The following is a 12539-nucleotide window of genomic DNA, read 5'->3' on the forward strand; positions in this document are numbered from 1 at the left end:
GCGCTATGGAGCCATGTGCTTTTTAAACAGTTTAAATATCTTTAACGTTACATTATCAGCTTGGAAAATACACTAATTTGACTAGAAACACCAGAGACCGGATTTATTAAATATTAATTACTATTTATTAAATATAGGCAATTGGTTGATGAAACACTGATTGAAATTAAGATACAATTTCTACAAAACGCAATTCACTTTAAAGAAAGGCATAATATAAAAGTGGTCAAACTCATGTCTCCCGACATTGCGCATCCGTCATGCTATTCACTTTTCATAATCAACATAAGTGAAATTTAAAAAATAATATTAGGCTATAGCCTAATATTTAAATATACATTGAAATTAAATTGGCTACATTTTTATCCCTCTGGCCGACGAACGCGCGACGGATTTTTTCCTCATGACAGCTGAAACAACTTAAAATAGGCCTTCCGTCATTTTTGGAGATAGCCTACAGATTAGTGCAAGACTACAAATGGTCTACTTTTATTTGTGTACGCTCACAATAACAACAAAACCTTGTACTTTTGTAAAATAAAATAAATAAAAAACAGGGTGCGCTTTCAGCTGTGTCTCTGCGAGAATCTTTCTGAAACGTAGTTACGCCACTGCACTCCTCTCAGATTTTGATGTATTTCCACACATTCAGATCTCCAGATCACACCAAGTTTGTGGGAAGCTTCAAGACCAAACAGGACTTCATGGATCTGATTGAAGTGATCTATCGCGGTGAGTCACTGACGGAGACTAAAGTGAGCTTTCAGATGTTAAACAAGATTTGTGCATTTTGTTTGTTCTATTGTGTGACTATTGTGCATTAACATAATACGTAATATTAGGTTACCTAAATGTGGTAACCTAATTATAAAAAAATTAAAAAACATTGCAAATTTTTCACAAATTACCGCTACAAAATCTGTCATTTTAATCACAAAATCACAAAAAATATATTGTGAAATCCTGAATTACTGCTTAATAGATCAAAGCTGTTATGGTGATTGAACCTTTGATCTACATTAATTATTTTAACAATTATACTAAACAATAATGGAGAACCATTATTGCACTTTTATATCAGAAATTGCTGCTCAAACAAACTATGTATTTATCCTATCTTATGTGTCCTATGTGAATGTTTCAGCTTGATACACTGTAAAAAATGAATGTGATTTTAACAGAAAAAAATTGTAAATAGGTTAACAGTAAGTTCCAGTACTATATACAGGGAAAAACTGTAAAAGCTTTTACCAGACATTTTATGTAATTTTCACAGTAAAATGCTGTAAATTTTACAATTTGTAGAAGTAAAAAAAACAAATCAATGTATAATTTACAGTCAAAAACTGTAAACTGATATTCCCACAATTCCCTGTGTGACACTCCACATTTGAAAGTATTTTGTTTAAAAAATCATGTTTCTTAATAGTTTTTGTTATCAGTTATGTACATTAGGGTTTTATGTTACATCTTCTGTTGTTTAATGAATGTTTATTGCATTATGTAAGTGTTGTGGGTTACCATGATGGTGTTTTGCGTTTGCGTGAATGACTCTTTGCACCTTCTTTGTATTAGTATATACTTAAGCTCCTGGAAAAGCTATTTGTGATGAACTCTGATTCTTCATGTGGCTTTCTCTTTTACCGCCTGCATTATTATGGTGGTTGTCAGTGTATGTTAAAGGTACAAAACAGATTTTAGTAGTAGTGTGCTTTGTTGAATTTACTTGTTTACATTCAAATTTTCTTGTTTGTAAATTACAGTTTTATACTGTAAAATTGACAGTTTGTTCTGTAAATGTGTTTACAGTTTTTCTGTATTTTTTTACAAAATTATTCTGGCAACCACAGCTGCCAAAATTATTTTGTAAAAACTACAGAATATTTTTTACAGTGTATGGTAAATCAGTATTTTTCTGTTTTTATAATATTATTCCCTGATAAAAAAATACATTTCATATGATATCCTCTGAACAACTTTCTCTGTGTAATATATCATATTTGACCTTTAATGTTAATTATATACACAAAAAGACCTGTTATTCCAATTAAATATTTCTTAAAAGCATTTGTTTCTGTTTTGTTATATTTCGTTCAAAAGTGTTGACCCATTTGCCATGATTAATGTTTAGCTTATCAAAATTTGTTTTTGTACATTTTTTTTTAAGTATAGAATGTCAAAAGTATGCAAAATTCAGAACTGAAGAATTTCAATTGTCAAAACATTCAAAGTCATCATTTGAAGAGTTTTTAATTATTTAATGCATTTATTTTGTTGAATTTCTCTATGTGCATTTTTACACTTTTTTTAAATTAGTTTCATTTCCTCTTTTATTTTTTTAACCTTATCTTTAATAAAAAAAAAAAAATAAAAATAAAAAACTTGTCTTTTTCTTATCTTTATCTTTACCTTGACTGACTCTGAGTCTGAGAGTGAAAAGGGTCGATGCAAACAACAGATGGCAGTAATGCTTTACTAAAGTTTATGATCCAGTGTGAAGAAGAAAAATAATCTCCCTAAACCCTCAGGATTTCTTTCTCCTCAGTCTTTCAGGTTTTGGAAGCATAAACTCTCTCTCTCTCTCTTCTTCAGCAGTATTTCAGTCGTCATGTAAATTCATTAGTCATTCATTGCTGGTATTAAAACTTAATAAGTTTGTCGTCAGATTGGTGTGGGTCAGTATTAATAGGCAGCGAAATCAGATTTAGTTGGAATGAAGAACCATTCAAAAATCTCAGTGTTTTTATTTATAATCTGTGGTAAGTGTGTGATTTCTGTTGATTTTCAGCTTCACTTTGAGCACTTAGCATTAGTTGTACTTCATTAGCATTAGTTTTTAAAGACATAGACGCTTTTTAAGCACATGTAACAGTACAGCCTGGTCTCATTGTTAATACGTAGGTATTAATACGTAACTTTCAAAGACACAAAAGTACGTTTTTGTGCTAAAACGTACAATATTGACGTAATTATGGCACTAAAACGTAAGTATTTTTACGTTTTAGTGCCATAATTACGTCAATATTGTATCTATAAAACGATAAATGTAAGATCCCTAAACTCCATCCCGAACCTAAACCTACCCATTTTATACAGAATGTTAAAAGAATAAAACATAAAGAACAGAAATGTGTAGGAAAATGAAAATTTTAGTGAAAATATAACATTAAAACGATATTTTGAGCCACTAATCCTACACCTACCCCTAAACCTACCCATAACCATTTCTTTAAACTACCTACTGTTATAAATAAAAGAATGACAGACAAACAAGCGTAATCCCAATATTTTTTTTTGTTGTTGCAAAAATGTCAAAAGTGGTACCAAAAGTTGTTCAAATGATGATGAGTTCACAGTCCTCTCTGGCGGTAATAGTTTTTTATAGGGTACAGAGCAGAATTTAACTTATTAATCCATGAAAATGTAATAAATCCGGCTTCTCTCCGTGAAGGCGCGCACTCATTTCAAATGTCAATCCACTGAAACACGGCATGTCGCAATCTGTGACGAAGCAGGTGAGAACCAATGAGCGTTCGATATCAGTGCCGTAAACCATGTCGTAACACTTCTCGAGGGTGGCGCTACTTTCAAATTTGAATCATAACGAGCGCGAGCTTTGACTGAGACTGTCGCTGTTGCTGAGAATGAAGATGAAGATCGATGGATAAAGGGCTGAATTTGGATCTGTTCCTTACAAACATATGGATTCTAAAGATTTGGAGTACAGCGAACAAATAAAATGGATGTGATTTGTGAATTTATGTTGTGCTGCATAGGAGAAAACGCCTTCTGTGTCGCACAGCAAACAAACTAAATATTACAAAATGGTTAAACAATTACAGAAATTTTATTCATAAGGTTTCAAATTGTAGTCTTGTTTAACATTATGTAATCCTCCGAAACGAGCAGCACAAGTCACGAACAGAAATGTTATTTCATATTAAGTAGATGAGTAAACTGCTTTACATAAATTCGACTAAAAACATCGTTAAATCATTAAAGCCACGATTTTAACATGGCAATTCATATACATTCACACTTTACGTTACATGATTTACGTTTTTTTGCTGTTAATACGTAAGTATTTTTACGTTTTAGTGCTATAAATACGTCAATGTTGTACGTTTTTGTCTGTATTTTACGTAAAAATACACACGTTTTCTCATGAGATCACGTTGAACAGTACATTCAGTAAAAACACATTCATTCAAACCAGCATTTTAAAATCTGACAGACAGTCGGAGCAGTTGTTCACTCATTCTGTTTAGTGCACTATATCAGCAAGAGTCAACCAAAAACTGGCTAAATATCATATTCATAAATGAAAATATGCAAGTCATTCTAAAAAAAAGTAGGCCTATTTCAGAGCTTAAACAAGATAAAAAGACTGAACCATGTTTCTCTGTCAAAATATTTTTTATTTATTTTAATGTTTTTGCACTGGCCATGATTTCAAAAACAACACATCCACCGACCGATCGCCTCTTATTTAACACAGACCAACGAATTTCTTATCGAATTGAGTTGATTCTTTCTTATAGGTACATCCGTGGGGGTCGTGGGGACACATCAAATTACACCTATACAATAGTACGTTAAGGAAACGATTAAAAATATTCCACTGAATTAATAGTTTTGTTTTTTATTTGTTATATGTCATTTCTAAGACTTTTCAAAGTAGGGGGGAAATATTGAAAGATTGCTTACGTTGGTTAGAAGAGAGAAATTTTCCGTCACTCCCTCAGTGTTGTATTAGAAACACCCTCACAACTTTAAAGCGTTAGTTTACCCAAAAATGTCATTAATTACTCATCCTCATGTTGTTCCACACCTGTAAGATCTTCCTTCATCTTCAGAACACAAATTATGATATAGTTGATGAGTGTTTTGAAATCGGCCCATCACTAGATATTGTTGAAAAGTCGTTATTTTGGGTTTTTTTGGCGCACAAAAGTATTCTTGTCGCTTTATAAGATTAAGATAGAACCACTGAACTCACATGAACTGTTTCAAAAATGTTTTTAGTACCTTTATGGACCTTGAGAGTTTCAATGGCTTTGCTCTCAGTAGAGGCCTCACTGAGCCATCGGATTTCATCAACAATATCTTAATTTGTGTTCTGAAGATGAACGAAGGTCTTACGGGTGTAGAACGACATGAGGGTCAGTAATACATTATTTTCATTTTTGTGTGAACTAACCCTTTAACATTTGCAACATGAGCCATGGAGAAATTGTGCATCTCTTTAGTTTCATACAGATTGCATTTAAAGGAGAATATTTGTTTTAAATGTGAATTTTGTTTGAAAGTAGACATTTTAAGCTTTCTTTAGATGTATGTTTCATGTTTGTGTATTCGCTGAGTTTCAGTTCATTATTCAAACGTTTCAGAAAGATTCCCGCAGAGACAGAAAGCGCACCGTTTTATTTTTTTATTTTACGAAAGCACAATGTTATTATTGTGAGTGTACACAAATAAAAGTAGACCATTTGTAGTTTGTAATAATGTCTTGCACTAATCTGTATCGCCAAAAATGACGGAGTAGGGCTATTTTAAGTTGTTTCAGCTGTCATGAGGAAAAAATCCATCTGAACGTGCCGGCGCGTTCGTCGGCCAGAGATTTAAAGAAAACATGGCCTATAGTTTTATATTTATGTTTAAATATTAGGCTATCACTGTAAACCCTAATGCTCAAAATACCGAATTGGTTTCAGTAGGACAAACTTAAATTGAACAAATGAACAGTTATGAGTATTTAGAACTTTCTTTTTCTTTTGAGTTCACATCACTGATATATTTCAAGTAAACTCAACTGTTTCATTGTTTTGAGTTGTATGAACTCATTTCTTTTCATTTAGACTAACTTAAGTTTAACTGAAACTGGGCTGGGATTTCTATTTCCCACTATTCTTTGCCCATGGCACTCAAAAGAGAGAATAAATGCTAAAATTGAGTGTTTTATAATGGTTTTATATAATAGCAAATAACATGCATGAGCACTACAAACTCAAAACTTGTTCTGCTTACTTCAAATTGGGAACATCATAACTCAAAAAATATGATGTAACTGATTACCTCAATTTTTTTTGAGTTAGCCCAACTTATTCAGGTTTACAGTGTAATATTAGTTTTTGAATTTAATTTATGTTGATTATGAAAAGTGAACAGCATGACTAAGATAGGCTAATAAGATGCGCAATATGTCGGGAGACATGCAGTGAGTCAGACATGATTTTGAAATTTGACCATTTCATTAAGTTTTGTTTTGTAGTAAGCCTTTATTTAGAGCGAATTTCATTTTGTATAAAATGTATCTTAATTTTGATAAATGTTTCAGCAACCAATTGCCTGGATTTAATAAATAGGAAGAAAACCAAGAAAGTCAGGTGTGAACGTCATAATTAATTGATAAGATATTGTTGGTCTAACAATATATTTTAGTTGAACATTATCTGTAGACATCACAAGTACTGGAACCTAGCAGTTAATTAATAATAATCAGACACACACACATCCTTGCGCGGGAAGCTCTTGAACAAGATAGTAAATTATGATAAACAATGATTATTGTATTAATAGTTCATATCACACACTATATGCACTCCTGTATATTCACTGGCAAAATAAATACAAAAAAGTGTGGTTATCGCCACAGCCCTATCCTGATGTTAGTTTAATCTCTGATTGACTGTTTGTGTTTGTTCTGCAGTGTTTGGAGCTGATGGAGATGGAGTGGAGAGAGAGTCAGTGATGAAGGGAGATTCTGTCACTCTAGACACTGATTTTAAAGAGAAATTTAATCTAATAAAGTGGAGGTTTGGAGATTCAGACTCAATCATTGCTGAAACTGATAGAAATAAGATCTCATATACTGACGATGAGAGATTCAGAGACAGACTGAAGCTGAATGATCAGACTGGATCTCTGACCATCAACAACATGAGAATCACAGACACTGGATTTTATCATCTACAGATCGATCACAGCACTGGAACCTCAAATAAGACATTCAGTGTTACTGTCCATGGTGAGAATGCTTTTTTTTTTATTTGAGAAATTTAGATATTTTCATATTTATTTTGTTTTAGGAATTAAACCAAGATTCAATGTGCAACAAGCAAATAGTCATTATCTATGGACCCTTTCCTCATTTTTCAGAAGTAGTTTGGTAAACTTCTATAGTGGTGAATGGATCATATATTGCGTTCCCATTTGCTCCAATAGCAAAAGAACAAAATCATGACTTTTTGTGAAAGGAAAAACACATTGGCTACGTTTACATGCACCGGAATAATCCATTTGAAATCGGATTGACGGCTCAACCGGATTGAAGAACATTAATGTAAACATCTTAATCGATCCGATTGAGCTCGCTCGATCTGAATGAAATTTCGATTGGAAGGGGTGGTTTATTCCTTTTCTAATCAGATCCAACAGCAAAAAAAATGGCCATGTAAACGCTGGAATCCGACTACTTTCTCAATCGTATTCAGAAGTCTCTGGGGCACATGTGCAGTGCAATGTTGACACCCATTACGCAGTGCGCAAGCTCACGTTCACGTCTTTAGTTGTAAAAAAAGAAAAATTGTTGTAAAGATGTATGCCAACAGGCAGTGGCGTAGCGCAAATCCGCAAATAATATTCAAAATCTTTCCATTTTAAAACAAGAAGGGGAGCCAGTGGATATCACACAAGAAGCAATGTGCAAACTTTGCGCAAGAGTTATGCTGGTGAAAAAGTCTTAACCTCGGACAGTATTCACTACAGAAAGTAAAAGTGACGGAGCTGTCTGACGCTGCATTAACGGAGCATATTCTCTCAGAGACAGTTTGCAAAATCACACAGGGTCTCCTGGCGAAGGACGCAATAGAGCCTGTTCCTCCAGCCAAGATGAAGTCAGGGCTTTACAGCCCGTGCTTCATAGTACCCAAGAAAGTCGGGGGCTACGGCCAATCTTGGATCTGCGTTTCTTGATTCGGGCCCTTCACAAGCTCCCATTCAAGATGCTCACGCTGAAACGCATCCTCACATGCGTTCGTGCCCAGGGGTTGGTTTGCAGCGATCGACCTGAACGACGCAAAGTTCCATGTCCAATGACTTGCTCATCTTGGCTCAGTCTCCAGATCAGTTGTGCAAACACAGGGACTTGGTGCTCAGGCACCTCAGCCAGTTGGGGCTTCGGGTCAACTGGGAAAAGAACAAACTATCCCCCATGCAGAGTATCTCTTTTCTCGGTGGGGAGTTGGACTCGGTCAGCATGATGGTGCATCTCACCAATGAGTGCGCACAGTCAGTGCTGAACTACATGAATTCTTTCTCGCAGAAAACAGCTGTTCCACTGAAACAATTTTAGAGGCTCCTGGGACATATGGCATCCGCAGCCGTGGTCACACCGCTTGGATTGCTTCATAAGAGACCGCTTCAGCACTGGCGACAGATGCCTCCACCAGTGGCTGGGGTGCTGTATGCAACGGGCATGCTGCGTCGGGCTCCCGTACAGGACCTCAACTGCAGTGGCATATCAATTGCCTCGAGTTGCTGGCACGGATGCACTGGCACACAGCTGGCCCCGGGGCCTACGCAAATATTCGTTTCCTCCCGTGAGCCTTCTCGCACAGACTCTGTGCAAGGTCAGGGAGGACGAGGAGCAGGTCTTGCTAATTGTGCCTTACTGGCCCAACCGGACCTGGTTCCCAGAGCTGATGATCCTCGCGACAGCCCCTTCCTGGTGGATTCCCCTGAGCAAGGACCTGCTTTCTCAGGGACGGGGTACCATATGGCACCCACGTCCTGACCTCTGGAACCTCCACGTGTGCTCTCTGGATGGGACGCGGAGGACTTAAGTAGCCTACTGCCAGTGGTAGTTGACACTATCACTTCGGCCAGAGCCCCCCTCTACGAGGCACGCTTATGGCATGAAGTGGAGTCTGTTCGCTGAGTGGTGTTCTTTCCGCCGGGAAGACCCCCGGAAATGCCCGGTCAGTTCTGTGCTTTCCTTCCTTCAAGACGGCTTGGAGCGGAGGCTGTCCCCCTCCACCTTGAAGGTTTATGTGGCTGCCATCGCAGCACATCACGATGTGGTTGGTGGCAGAGAAGCACGACCTGATCATCAGGTTCCTGAGAGACACCAGGAGGTTAAATCCTCCTAGGCCTCGCCTCAGCTCCATTCAAACCCCTTGAGTCAGTCGAGCTTCAACATCTGTCTCTCAAGACAGTGCTCCTGACCGCACTTGCTTCCTTTAAGAGTTTCAGGGACCTACAAGCATTTTCGGTCAGCGAATCATGCCTAGAATTTGGACCAGCTTTGTCTCATTATCCTGAGACCCTGAAGTGAATGGAAGTGAGTATGCCGGTCCTATTTATACCCGGATGCTGGTGTGGCCCAGAATGTAAATCTCACTGGCCAATTCCCATTGGCTCATTTTGTACCACTTGGAGGTGATTGGGTTCCCAGGCGAGACCCCATTATGTCAGTATCGGCGTAATTTCTCCTTCAGGGAACGGGGGTTACAATAGTAACTTAGACGTTCTGAATGTAAGTCAAATTGTGTTTATCAGACGAGATTATGATCAGAGTAACATCTGTGCAGTAACATCAGCAGCAGTGTTTATGAGTTTAATTTCTGATTGACTGTGTTTGTTCTGCAGTGTTTGGTGATGATGAAGATGGAGTGAAGAGAGAGTCAGTGATGGAGGGAGATTCTGTCACTCTAGACACTGATTTAAGAGAGAAATTTAATCTAATAAAGTGGAGGTTTGGAGATTCAGGCTCAATCATTGCTGAAACTGATAGAAATAAGATCTCATATACTAATGATGAGAGATTCAGAGACAGACTGAAGCTGAATGATCAGACTGGATCTCTGACCATCAACAACATGAGAATAACAGATTCTGGACTTTATCATCTATGGATCGATCACAGCGCTGGGACCTCAACTGTGACATTCATTGTTATCGTCTATGGTGAGGATACTATTTTACTTTTCAGAATAAAATGTTTTAAATGTGTTTTTGTTTTATAAATTAAACTGAATTAAACTGAGTTTTAAAGTGCAGCAAATACAGTTATAATGTGTTCATCAGTTTTACAGTGTTGTAGTTTCTCAATATCACAGTCATGCTGTTGTTCTGTATATAATCACAACTGTGATTGGGCCGCAGTTGATCACATGACTGAAATTCAGAACAGATATAGATTTTATACCACAGTACTATAAAAAATAAACAGTGATTGATTTACGTTTGATTTCACACACATTATGAGCATATATTTTTAGTTTCATGCCACCAGTAGTTATAACTCCAAAACAAGTCAAAGCAGGATCAGTCGTTCTGTAGAATAAGGAAATGTAATTGAACATAGACAGGTTTATGATAAACGTTCCTGTGCTGTTATATGAAATAAGATCCTCGTGGCCAATCAAAGTAGTGACTTTATGATAGATATTAATTGACACTGTAAGTATTTTCAAGTAATGATTGTTTATCAGATGTCTGTGAAAACTAATGACTGTCTCTCTTTAACTGTTTCAGATCCAGGTCTGTCTCCAGGTGTAACAGGAATAGTTGTCGTTCTGCTGCTGGTGTTTTCTGCTGCTGCAGTTTCTGCTGTTTTATACTATCACCATAAGATCTCTAAACTAGAAAGGCAAAACCGTGAGTATTACAGCTGATACAGACTACAGACTCTGGAGATTATAAACTACAGATCAAACCCTGCAGCGAAGGTATAGACAACTTATAGCTTATCTAGCTATCAAATGTAGCTAAAACTAACACTGTTCTCTTTCTATATGCTAATATTTTGTATGGCCTCCTTGATTTTTAAGAACAGCATCAATTCTTCTAGACTATAACTGGACTATATATGGCCTCCACATCTTCTCTTTGTAATTTCTATGATTGTCTCTGTATTTTCCTTTCAGGTTCCACTGGAAAAAATGCTAATGAATCGGAGACTTCAGAGATTCCGCTGTTGAGTAAAGAAGATCCGGATAGAGCAAGAGTTCAGCCCACAACTTAGTGCATCATGAAAACATTTAGTTCATGGCACTATGGAGCCATGTGCTTTTTAAACAGTTTTAATAGGTTTAACGTTACATTATCAGCTTGGAAAATATGCTAATTTGACTAGAAACACCAGAGACCTGAAATGTAAAGCATCCAGTGGTTCGCATACAATGGTGTCAATGCAGGCAGATCAAAAACATTGTTGAATATCAAGTGTCCCCAACTAAGCAAGCCAAAGGCGACAGCGGCAAGGAACTCAAACTTCAACAGGTGACCAACAGGCGACATCAGGTGACCAACAGGCGACAAAAATGGAGAAAAAAAAAACCTTGGGAGAAACCAGGCTCAGTCAGGGGACCAGTCCTCCTCTGGCCAACAGCGAACTGTGCGTGATTATGATTCAGGCAGCGTTACAGGTCATAAGTCCGATTGGGATCACAACAGTCAAAATATTTAATCCAGTTCCATCTAATTGAAGATTGTATTCATGGTTTGTTGGGAATCTGTGCCACTGGCTGTTGTGTTGTGAAGCCTTCACAGGGGATGATCTGTCGTTGCGTCTAGGCACAGGTCCTTCATCTGATCTGGATACAGCTGACTACGGTAAACCTCAGGATAATCAGAGAGACTAATATTAGCATAGATGCCATTCTACTTCTGATGTAAGGAGTACATCTGGTGTTATAGGTTCCGACTGACCTAATTTATGCAGCCTAACAATCCTTTAACATATGTGAAAATACAAATTGATAATGTGTTATGTGTATGCCAGGTTAAAGAGATGCGTTTTTTAATCTAGATTTAAACTGACAGAGTGTGTCTGCTTCCCGAACAATGCTAGGAAGATTGTTCCAGAGTTTAGGTGCTAAAAAGGAAAAGGATCTACCCGATCTAAGGATCTATCTAAGAGCAAATCATTAGTAACTCTAATGAGAGCAGTCTCAGTAATATGGTACGGTCTAAATCCTGACGGGAAATACCATTTCTTTCCAAGAAGGAACATAGTTGCGATGATACTGCCTTTTCTAGTATTTTTGACAGAGATCGGCCTGTAATTGACTAGTTCTCTAGGATCAAATTGTGTTTTTTTTAATAAAAGGTTTAATAATAGCCAGCTTAAAAGTTTTTGGTAAGTATCCTAGTGATAAAGACAAATTAACGATATTAAGAAGAGGATCTATGACCTCTGGGAGCATCTCTTTCAATAGCTTAGTTGGTATAGGGTCTAACATACATGTTGTTGATTTTGATGATTTAACAAATTTAGATAATTCTTCCTCTCCTAAAGCAGCGAATAAATGGAATTTTTCTTCAGGGACAACGCACTTTCTGACGCGATACTGTAGTAGACGGTTGCATGGTTATAATTTTGTCTGAAATATTGTCAATCTTGCAAGTAAAGAAGTTTATAAAGTCATTACTGCTGTGCTGTTTGGAGACATCAGAAGTTGAAGCTTTATTTCTCGTTAATTTAGCCACTGTATCAAATAAATATAGGGTTGTGTTTGTTTTCTTCTGATGGGGCG

This window comes from Ctenopharyngodon idella, chromosome 1 (assembly GCF_019924925.1).
Source record: "Ctenopharyngodon idella isolate HZGC_01 chromosome 1, HZGC01, whole genome shotgun sequence".
Lineage (NCBI taxonomy): Eukaryota > Metazoa > Chordata > Actinopteri > Cypriniformes > Xenocyprididae > Ctenopharyngodon > Ctenopharyngodon idella.